Source organism: Amphibalanus amphitrite, unplaced genomic scaffold (assembly GCF_019059575.1).
Source record: "Amphibalanus amphitrite isolate SeventyFive unplaced genomic scaffold, NRLGWU_Aamphi_draft 000406F_arrow, whole genome shotgun sequence".
Taxonomy (NCBI): domain Eukaryota; kingdom Metazoa; phylum Arthropoda; class Thecostraca; order Balanomorpha; family Balanidae; genus Amphibalanus; species Amphibalanus amphitrite.
This window is the reverse complement of record NW_024881900.1, coordinates 287,893-298,314: the sequence shown is the minus strand read 5'-3', so window position 1 is coordinate 298,314 and position 10,422 is coordinate 287,893. Positions and strand designations below refer to the sequence as shown.

At 60.7% G+C, this 10,422-nt stretch overlaps 1 long non-coding RNA gene across 2 annotated transcripts in view; it reads left to right on the top strand.

The window, feature by feature from the left end:
- Positions 1-1,347: 1,347 nt before the first annotated feature.
- LOC122390712 overlaps positions 1,348-10,422 on the top strand; it is a 34,237-nt gene continuing 25,162 nt past the window's right edge. Inside the window, exons 1-3 of one of the 2 annotated variants that reach the window (XR_006258210.1) lie at positions 1,348-1,453; positions 4,787-4,999; positions 5,430-5,600. This is a non-coding gene — a long non-coding RNA (uncharacterized LOC122390712). Of the gene's footprint in view, positions 1,454-4,347; positions 4,466-4,786; positions 5,000-5,429; positions 5,601-10,422 lie in introns of those variants that run through there. The other variant, XR_006258211.1, reaches the window with a different exon arrangement.

Here is a 10,422-nt window from a genome sequence, read left to right as displayed (position 1 = left end):
ATGGAACTTCGTACTAAGCTAGCTTTATGTCAACCAGAAAGATAACGACGAATGTAAAGAGTTCTCACCATTGTTTTTGCCCGGCGCGCTTGCATGTGTTGTATGTAGCATGCTGGAATTCGCCAGCGGGTATCATTCGCATAGGACGCCTTCATACAAAATCCCTTATCACCGTCGTACCTTACCGTTGGAACGTTCACACCGGCCGCCTGTTGTTTTTATTCCGCTTTCTAGTGGGAAACCACGCTGACCGCAGTGACGACGGCGCGTTAGACGCCACACGCACGGGCGACCATTGGACACACTCTGCTATACGGAATTAGAAGCTGGTTCTTCAGACCCAGCATACTCCTTTTGACAGCGCTGCATTGCACATTCCTTACGGGCCACCGTTTATTCGCAGTGCTCTCTCATAATATTACGTCTCGTAGCTCACTCACCAACGTATATGCTTGTTTTTATTCGGTAGTCGTCATCCTATGCCTGTTAATCTGTTCAATCAGTCTCAGGCACAGTATTATCTTTTTGTTCTTCATTTCTTTAGTCCAGCCTTCCACCAATTTTGCAATTTTTCACTGTCCCGTAACACATCATCCATGTCTCTGCTCATTGCTGTCCATTGTCCAACAATGTCCATGAATAACTATGCACTCACCGTCATTCAACAGCCCAATAACCCCTGACTGCAGTGACTGTGTCACCTCTAGCCCTCGTCTGTGCACTGTATCCAGCCGAGCCCTCGACTCAGTCCTCTTACAGAACCCGCTGGGTGTCCCCGCTGCACCCCGGACCAGTGCTGCGTAGGTATGAAGCCGCCTGGTGTCCTCGCTGCACCCCGGACCGGTGCGGCGGGTGCGGCAGAAGCGGCACCCGCCGGGTGCCCTCGCTGCACCCCGGACCGGTGCGGCGGGCGCGGCGGAGGTGTGTTGGTTTAGCGGGCGGGGCGGCGGCCTGTGACGCTCCCCGTCTGTGTCCAGCCGTCCCTCTCCAGCGTCCGTCGCCCGCCGTCCAGCGGCACACATTCCGCCGGCCGGCGGCGCGCACCGCCGAAACTGAAAGTGGTGCCGCGCGCCGCGAGATGAGGGCGCGAGCAGGGCAGAGGAGCGGCGCGGGACGTGTGCGCCGCCCCTCTGCCGCGCGTCTGTGCTCGGTGCTTGGTCAGCACCGCAGGCTGATCAGCAGCAGCAGCAGCAGCAGCAGCAGCAGCAGCCGGTCACAGAGACTCAGCAGCAGCAGCCGGCTGCAGGATCGGACTGCAGTCCCAGCCCAGCTGTGGACGGTCTGCAAGGAGCCTGGCATGACAGGTCTGCCACGGGCCAGGGTTTCGGTATAGTCCGACCCCAGCGACCCGCCACCGAGAAGCCCTCACCTCAATCATGGTCTTGGTCGTCCTAAGTCAGCGAGGAGAGGCTGCACTTGGAGCCGTATTCAAGAAAGAAGAACGCCATGGCTGGTGAGTACAGCCTTTTTCTGTCTTTTTGTCTGTTTGATGCGGAAAACCATTGCACGAATGTGATGAATGCCTGTTTACGAATGAATCCCACTTCAGCCCTTAATCTCACAGTTACCGTAATCATCAAACGAAAATGTATAATGTTTGTGTTTTCTTTCTCTCCCTCCCTCCCTCCCTCCCTCCCTCCCTCCCTCCCTCCCTCTCTCTCTCTCTCTCTCTCTCTCTCTCTCTCTCTCTCTCTCTCTCTCTCTCCCTCTCTCCTCCGTCCGTCGCCCAGGTGATCAGGTGGTCTCCTCACTGTAGTCGGGTCCGGGAGGGAGGCGGGCTGCGTGTCCCGGCCGGTATGCGGTTTTTGCAGCTCCTCCTCACCGCTCCTGGCCTCCGGGTCGGTGTTTAACCGGCGCGGAGCACACCCGGCTCCGGCTCCGGCTCCGCTGGTGTCCGGACGTGCCGTCGTCTGCGGTCGGGTGGCAGATTCCTGGCCGATTCACCTCTCCCGTGGTACGCGGCGGTGACGATCGGTCAACTGAGTCGTGTCCGGACATTGATCGGGATCAGGCGGTCACGGACTCTCCCGACTGTCCCGTCTCCCTGCAGACCGCTGTGACCCGGTGCAGACGGCGCGAGGTCACTGCAGACCCGGTGACCCAGAGGTCACTCCGGCGCCGCTCCGGATATTGGCGCGGATGCCGCGGGGACGGCCGGAATGTCGCCGGCTCGCCGCCTCCGGCCGGCCCCGGGCCGCCGCTGATGGATAGTCAGCTGATAGACCCGCGACTCCCACACGATCGTCAGATGCTCATCATGGCGTGGTTTTTACCCCACGCGCTTTGTTTTTATAGCGCTGATTCACACTAAAGACGGAATACCAATCAGCGCCAGGTATTCGGCCGGTGCGGACCGTGTGTCGATGTGTGACGGTGCGTTACCTCACAGCTGGGTCCGCGCCGGGCGGTGCGGCACGCCTCAGATTCCGGTGCCATTCTGGGTTAGCGGAGGTCCGTTCCGCCGCCGAGGTGACACCGGAACCGTGCCACAAAGCGGCTGGACGGCTCTCCTGGGTGGCGCCCAGGTCGACAAGTGCCGTCCGCCGCAGACAATGTGGCGCTCCGCTTTTTGCCGCCCCTCCGAGCCGAACGGTGTCACTCGCCAACTAATTATAGACCCTTCGCATCGCGCTCCAGAGAAATACGGCAAAGGAACAAATACTTTCAGGCCCATTTGGGGCATTTTTAATGACGGGTTTGATGCGCCGGTGCCAGGGCGGCGCGGGCCGGCCGCGGGAGGCGGACCACCGATCTGGAGCGTGTAAAAACCGGGTGTGCGATCGAGAGTGGCAGGCTGACAATCGAGCTGTCGCCGCGCCTCGCTGCCGTCCCGTTCCCGATGGACATTCATGGCATTCCCTGCCGCATGGGGCTGACAATCGATCCGCCGGGTCGCCGCCTCTGACATCACCGCTCAGCTGATAATGCGGTGACGTCATCCCCACTCAGCTGGGATGAGCGCCACCAGTGCCGGTCGTCAAGGCTCCTTTTGATTGGATGTAAATCACAGCCTGAACTTGGCGTCACCTCAGAAGTTCTGGTCGGGTCTGATCGGTTCCGCGGGCGGCGCCCGTCGCCCTGTGACGCTCCGGGGCGGCCCTGACGTGCCGAAGCCGGACGACCTCAGGTGTCTCGGCGGCTGTCGGCTGCGTCTGGCCGCCATGCGTCTGTCTCCGGCGGTCCTGTCACCGGGCCGCGGACGGCGCCGTCCTCGCACCTGGCCAACCGCAGCTAATCCGCCGGCCGACCCGTCCGTCCCGGCCCGAGCGGGCCCGCTCTGGCCGCGCCGAGAGCTCTCACCCGGTCCGGCTTCAGCCGCTCGGCCCGAATCATCTGATCCAATTACGACGCACTGGCTGCGTCGTGTTTGCCGCGACTGAGCGCGCACGCCAGAAACGCCGCGCCGCCCCGGCCGACTTACACGCCGAATTAAAAGTTGGCAATTTTACTGCGAGGGCGTCATTAATTAAAGCGGAGGAATCGCGGCGGTGTCAGAGGAGTCAGAGCGGCGCCGCACGCGCCCCCCGGGAGCGAGCCACACTGAAATATCGCCAGATTCCGCTAACGGCAGCGACACAGACGCGGCGATCGTATCAGACGAGCGGCCGACTGGGGACGAGGAGACGGCGGGAGACACCGGGAGACGCTGGAGAGCGGAGACATTCTCCGGAGTGGCCGTGGAGACCGCATGGAGTCGGAGGTCAGTGGAGACGCGGGCTGGGCCGGCCGACTGACGGGCAGAATTCCATGGGGCGGCGGCGGCGGCCGCGCCGCGGGGAGCCGCCGGTTGGGAGCCGCCCGGCCGGTACTGAGAGGGACGCTCGACTGACTGACAGCCGCCCGGCCAGAGCAGTGATGACTGAATGGCGCCTAATACAGTGACTGACGGTCGGCTGGCGACAGGGGACTGCGACCAGCTGTTGCTCATGGCACTCGTGCGAGCAGCACCAACCAACCGAAATTTCAGCACATGCTGATCTAACGGCGCCAAGAGCAAACAGGTGCGTCGACTGCTCCTCTGAAATTGAACCAACACCTCACAAACACACCCTGCCTCGTTCCATTGTTTCCAACTCTGTTAGCTCGTCTTCTCACGTGTCTCCCGTAAGGTCGTCTCTCCCCTGCCCTGTGTCTCCCTCTGAGCCATGGCGCCTGTCGGGAGCCACGCCAGGGGACCGGTCGGGCTCGGTGAGACCTTCAGACGTCTGTCGGAGCGCGGCGCGCTGAGGTGGCCGGCCGCAGGCGCCCGTCGAAGGCCCGTCTCGTCCGAGAGCGCGCCCGTGACAGCTCGCTGGCCTCCCGCCGGCCGCCCGACAGCGGAGAGAGTGCGGAGAGAGGACAGGTAGAGGGAGAGAGAGGTCGGAGGTCTGGTCCGGGTCATGGAGGAGAGTTGGTAGGGGCAGAGAAGGTGCAGGTGTGTAAAAAGGTCGAAAAACCGCGTCATTCCACTGTGGCCCATTAGCAGGTAATCAGTAGTGATCTTACTCAATTCGATAATCCCAACAACACAAATGAGTCAAACAAAAATAAGTTGTGAGTTCCATGAAGAGAGGAGAGAGAGAGAGAGAGAGAGAGAGAGAGAGAGAGAGAGAGAGAGAGAGAGAGAGAGAGAGAGAGAGAGAGAGAGAGAGAGAGAGAGAGAGAGAGAGATAGAGAGAGAGAGAGAGAGAGAGAGAGAGAGAGAGAGAGGGGACGGGAGGCACACCAGTCCGCGGCACAAGGTGAGCGGCGAGCGCCTCGATGCCGTGTCGTGCCGGCCGCCACTGACGAGTCTCTTATTCCTCAGCCAGCTGTTGGTACGGTGCCATTCGGACGGCCGGCGGTGGGCGCCGAAGGCCGCGCCGGCTGCTGAGCCGTGTCGCGCCGCTCAGAAGACGCCCCATCATCGCGCGGCGCCCCGGACCGGACCGCCCGGCGCCCCGGACCGGACCGGACCGGGATCACCGGGTGGTGGCGCGTGCCGCGACCCACTTCGTCACTCACCGCCGGCTCAGCACAGGTACTGTCAAAAACGTCAATGCCCCCGCGTGACGGCGCTGCGTAAATTATCCAGTTGTGTGTGTGTGCATGCGAGCTATGCTCTGATGTTTTAGCTCTGAGGTGCTGAGGTGGCTTATGCGTGGACTGACTGGTTAGGGTTAGGGAAGTGTCAAGGTTAGGCGCCCATAACATGTTACGTAGAGTGGTGCATTTCACTATGTCAGAGAGTGCATTTTTAGGTGGAGGTAAATAGCGAAGCAGTTGTAGTGCATATGGTACGGGGGTAGCAGTTCAGTTGCACTGACCGTCCCGGCCGCCCTCCCCTCCATCGCCTGCCGTGCGGCACCCCACCCGTCCCTCCGCCACCCGGCGGGCAATGAACAATGCTGCACCTCCGCCGCGACCGGCGAGCCGCCGCCCGTCAGTGTAGCTCAAATCTCCGCCGACAGCGTCTCCATCGGTCATCATTGGCGCCGCAATCAATAACGAGCCGGGACGCCACGTTGAGAGCCCCCGCCTCGTGACGTCAGCCCTGCCGGACGCCGTCTGACCGCTGCTGACCTGCAGCTGACCGACGAGGCTGCTGTGGGGACGGACGACCAGTCTTGCACCGCGCCGAGGTGAGTCGCCGCTGGGCTGAGAGTCCGGTCGGTGGATGGGTGGTCGGGTGTCGCGAGCTGCCGCAGCCGCAGCTGTCTGGAAAGCTGGCGCAGCTGTCCGGAAAGGTACCGTATGCAGCTGGTTGCAGGGCAGACGTGGCTGGCTGGGGAGCTGCCGCAGTCAGGGGGCCGACGGACCGGGCCGCCGTCTGCCGCCGGCACCGCCACAGTCCGGTCCGGCTCAAGGATATCACGCTGCCCCATGGTCGGCCCGGGCGGCTCGGTGGGGCGGACGGGCGCGCCGCCGCCCGCCGACCGGGCTCATAGACGCCGTGTGGGAGAGCACCGGCAAACCCGGCAGCAGTGGTGCACATCACCGGCGTCTCAACTGGGTGCTCTGCAACCTGCTTTGGCTGATAATTATGCAAATTGGAATTATTTCACCAATAATTATAGGATTTAGATGAAGCGGCACCGCCGGCTGGCCGGTGCGCCCGGTCGCCGCCACGCGAAACCGCAATTAGGTTTTATCCGTTTCTGGGTCTTATATGCGGATTACAAGCCATTTAGGGCCGTTTGAGACGAGCCAGGCGTCAAGGGCAGCGGGAGTAATTCACATGGGCCCGGCCAGCAAGCGGCCGAGGGCCGGACCGTGGCCGGCGGGCGGCGCTCCCACGCTTGGTCCGGCCGGGTGGACCGGCCACGCGCTGCGCCCCCGCGCCGCCAGCCAATTTATCAAAACGTCATAATAGGCCAATCGGGGCGTGATTTCGGGATTTTAATTTGGTGGCGCGGCACGCGTCTCCGTGAAGAGCTGATAATTGTGCCGTGCTGATGGATGGCGGCGTAGTGCTGTGTCACCGCGCCGCGTCTGTCTCGACCGCGCCAGCTGCGCCGCCGCCGCGCCGCGCCGCGCGCGCCGTTTGCACGTGCGGCCGGCGGCGGCGTCTCGGCCTCGCAGCCTCCCAGCCCTCGCATCTCGCCGCGCGCCGCGCTTGCACGTGGCTTCTTCGTCGCCTCAGGGCACAGGTGAGAACAGCAATGCAGGTTATACAAAGGTGTTGGCGGCGCATTATGTTGGCGACAGCTGGGCGCGCCCCTGCGTCAGTTTCGGCGGCACGACGCGAGCGGCTCGAAAGCGCGCCGACAGTCGAACCAAACGCGGTGCCACCGCACACAAAAGCCGCTTTGTGGTGGGTATTTTAGCGATTTTCCATTGATCGGCATTTATTTTAGCGGCGTTCAATTCACCAGCATTCAGTGAGCCCGAAGAGAACTGGTTTGGGCCGCCGCAACGTTCCAATGCCGGGCCACCTCAAACGCTGCCCGACCGGCCGGCGTGCGCCGTCATTACACAAAACAAAAACCGCGCCGCGCGCCTAGTCACCGGCCGAGGAGGCGTGAAAACCGCAGACAACGGGACGCGCTAATAGCAAATTGAACGCCAGTTGAGAGGCCATCCCGGTGACGTCACGCCACCTTGCTCAGGCTGCTCAGCAGACGAGTGACGTCACCTTAATTAATTATTAAAACAAACATATGCAAATCGGAAGGTCTTAGCAGTTGAAATGCTGGATGGCCATTCAATTAATGGTAATACGGACAACATTGATTTTGCTCTGTGGCACGCGCACGGCCGCGGAGCTGCAGTCGCTCCCTGCGCGAGGAGAGGCGGGGTCGGGGCGCGGCGGTGGCAGCAGGCAGGGCGGCCGCTCCCCCGCGCCGCGCCACTTGGTATGCGTGCAGGGTAGCATTGGCTGGCGGGCCGCGCGCCGGCCGCTCGACCCGCTGCAATCAAACAGTTAAATGGAATCTAAAAGAAGACCGAGATCCGGCGAAAAAGCGCGCCCGAGCGCTGTCTACCTGCCTGTGACAAAAAGACGCCGCTAGCCACCGCCCGCCTACGACACAAGAAGAAAGCAACAAAAACACTGAGGAGGTCGCGAGGATCGAACCCACCCTTCCGCCTGTTCTGTCAGCCTATTATTGACGGCTGAGTGACTTCTGTCGGTTCCATATGCTCTTTTGGTGCATCACGGGCACCAGGTCCTGATTCTTGACTTAAACGAATTTCAAACTTCTATCCCAAGGCACTCTCTTCCTGTTTATACAGCCAACTTTTCGGCTCAAAACCAACTTGATCTCTAACTCCGCCAACACACGTTGGTTTCATGATCAGTCTTCTATGCATCCGGCAGCTAACGACGTCAACGCCGGTTCCGGGTGGCCCGCGGCAGTGCCGCCTCCGTCACAGCCGGCGGCTGCTGCTCAGACTGCACTGTGGGCACGGAGTTCGCCGCAACTGTGCAAAGTCGCGCGGACCGTCCGCGGCGGCGGCGGCCAGCCTTCGAGCAGGGACCGGACGGCGACCATCCTTCACGTACGCGGCGCACCGCGCTCACGTCTTTTTGCGTCACCGATTAATTGCCGGCGGGCGGGAGCGGCGTTAACCGCGCAGGAGGCCGCGCGGAGGCATTCGCGACGCACGCCCCGCCGCGCCGCCGAGCACGACCGCGGACGCCCCCGCCGGCGGCCGATTTGGCGCACCGGGCGCCATAATTGAAAACCCGTGTCCTGGCGGCCACATCCCGCCTGTATCGGTCGCGTCGTGATTTACGAGTTCGCCGATCACATCCGTGTCTCCTTTGACTTCTTCCGACTTAAAGGTGTGACTGGTCGAATCCGTTTCTCAATAGCTGCGCAGTTGAGTTGTGGTCACCGCTGACCGCCTGACAAGATGATGAAATTGGTCATTGGAGACACGAGCACTCAAGACAGCTGTGAGAATGGCCGTGATGAAGGTACACAAGTTTATATTGAGTGATACCAGGCACGGTAGAAATTATATTGAGTTCAGACTTCAGAGGTCACACTGAAAACGAAACGACACAGCAGTGGAACGCTGCTCAGAGCGCCCCAAACGTCACGGGATAGCCGAGTTCCTCAGACGACACGTTACGGCTCTGGGCGCTCCGAGCGTCACGTCACGTCACGGCCCGGGGCGGCCCGGGCCGACCGGCCGTCGCGTCGCTGACGGATCGGGCGTCCAATAATTTATGGCGTCGCCGGGAGGCGGTGCGGCCAGACAGCTGCCACGCCGGTTTTTATCTGTCCACGCCGCCGAGAGCTCCTCCCGGACGCCGAAAAAATCCGATCCGGGAGATAGCGGCCGCGGCCGATCGGCGGCCGCCGCGGTGGTCGTCCAGCGGCGCCCGCCGCGGTCAGACTGGTGCTCTGTGGTGCTGGTGATGTCAGCGCTGGTGTCTTCTGGTGCTGTCACTGGTGCTGGCCAAGGCAGTGGTGTCGCAGCTACCGCGGACACCGCGCGACTGCGGCCGACACTGCTGCTACCTTGTTGGATTTGCCCTTTTCAATTAAGGAGCGCGGTTTTGGTGGTTAGATAAGTATCAAGCTCTGTCGGGATTTGTTTGACATAAAATCTTGATTTGTAGCGTGTTTGCGGGGTAAAAATTCGGTCATCTTCCTCACCTGCTGTGCACGGGTCGTTGCGGAGATGTCCACCTGTGCTCCATCGCAGTCTCCGATTTCTGGCGGAGACATTCACTAGTGCGCTCTGCGCGCCGATGTCTCAGCTACGTTTGGATGCGTAAGTACGAGTATGCATGCCACTTGCGTGCATAACTCAGAAGCACAAACACATCACTTAAGTTCAGCCGCACAATGAATCAGTTTTAAATTTAGAAGATTGTGGATTAGTGTCCAACTAATTTTCTATAAAATTCACATTAAAGTGCGATATCAACATGTTTTGACGCATCAATCATGACAATGCAAAGCGGAATCTAGTTTCGAAAAATCGTCACCAGTGAAAATTAACCCCAATTTCCTCTCTTTTCATCCCAGTTTTACCTGACCAAGTTGTGTTTCGACACCCCCTCTCGCCCCCCCCCCCCCCGCTGCATCAGAGTCGCCTGCCGCAACGTCCCGCGAGGTTCGGGCAGGCGTCCGTCCTGCCTTTGATCATCACTCAGTATGCGGATGGCGAGGGACGGCCAAGGAAGAACCGAGCTGCCGCCGAGGCTCACCGTAATGGCGAACTCGCTGCCCGGCGCGGCGCCACGACAAGCCGCCAATGCGACAGGCGGGGAATATTATGGCAGAAATTCCTATGGAAAATGTTTACGGTTTACTAGGCATGATAATTTCCCTCTCCTCACTTGAACTATCGATTGACGTAAAAGTCTATGCAATAAACAAAGCTCTCTCGTCTCATCTCGATCATGCTCATTCCTCAGTGGTATCAGTTTCCCCGCCCATTATCCAGTTCTGCCCATGTGTTGCAGATATGTCGTACTGACAGGATTAGCCGGCGGTGACCCTAGCGGGTCGTGGGCCACAACTCGGGTGCCCCGGTCCCCTGTCAGAGTCCCGGTCGACCAGAGGATACGGGGCGCGTCAGGCCGCCACCGGCCGCCATTTCCCTCGGGAGTCGTATCGACCTGGGTGGCCGCCACCTCAGCCCCCAGCCCCCAGCCGCCGCTGCCATGTTGCCCGGTGCCGGCTGCAGTCCCGACAGCCCTGCCATGCGTCAGGCGGCGACAGTTCACCGCTCTTTTCTGCTCTCCGCGTCACGCTCGCTTTTGTCAGCTCCACTGCCCACTGTGTCTGACTCTACGGCACTCTCTGTTTCCAACCGGGTGTATTATGGAATATGTAGGCATTCTCCGTGCCCTCTCTGCTCTTGTTTTGTCTCTCGAGTATGTTGGCATCGTCGCCTCTTTCAGCGCCTTCGCCTCTGTTCTCCCATTTTCTCCGCCTCCGCCTCCGTCTCCGTAATTCCCTATTGATTTTCCCGTTTTGGTTGGTTTCTCTGTTTTTAGCG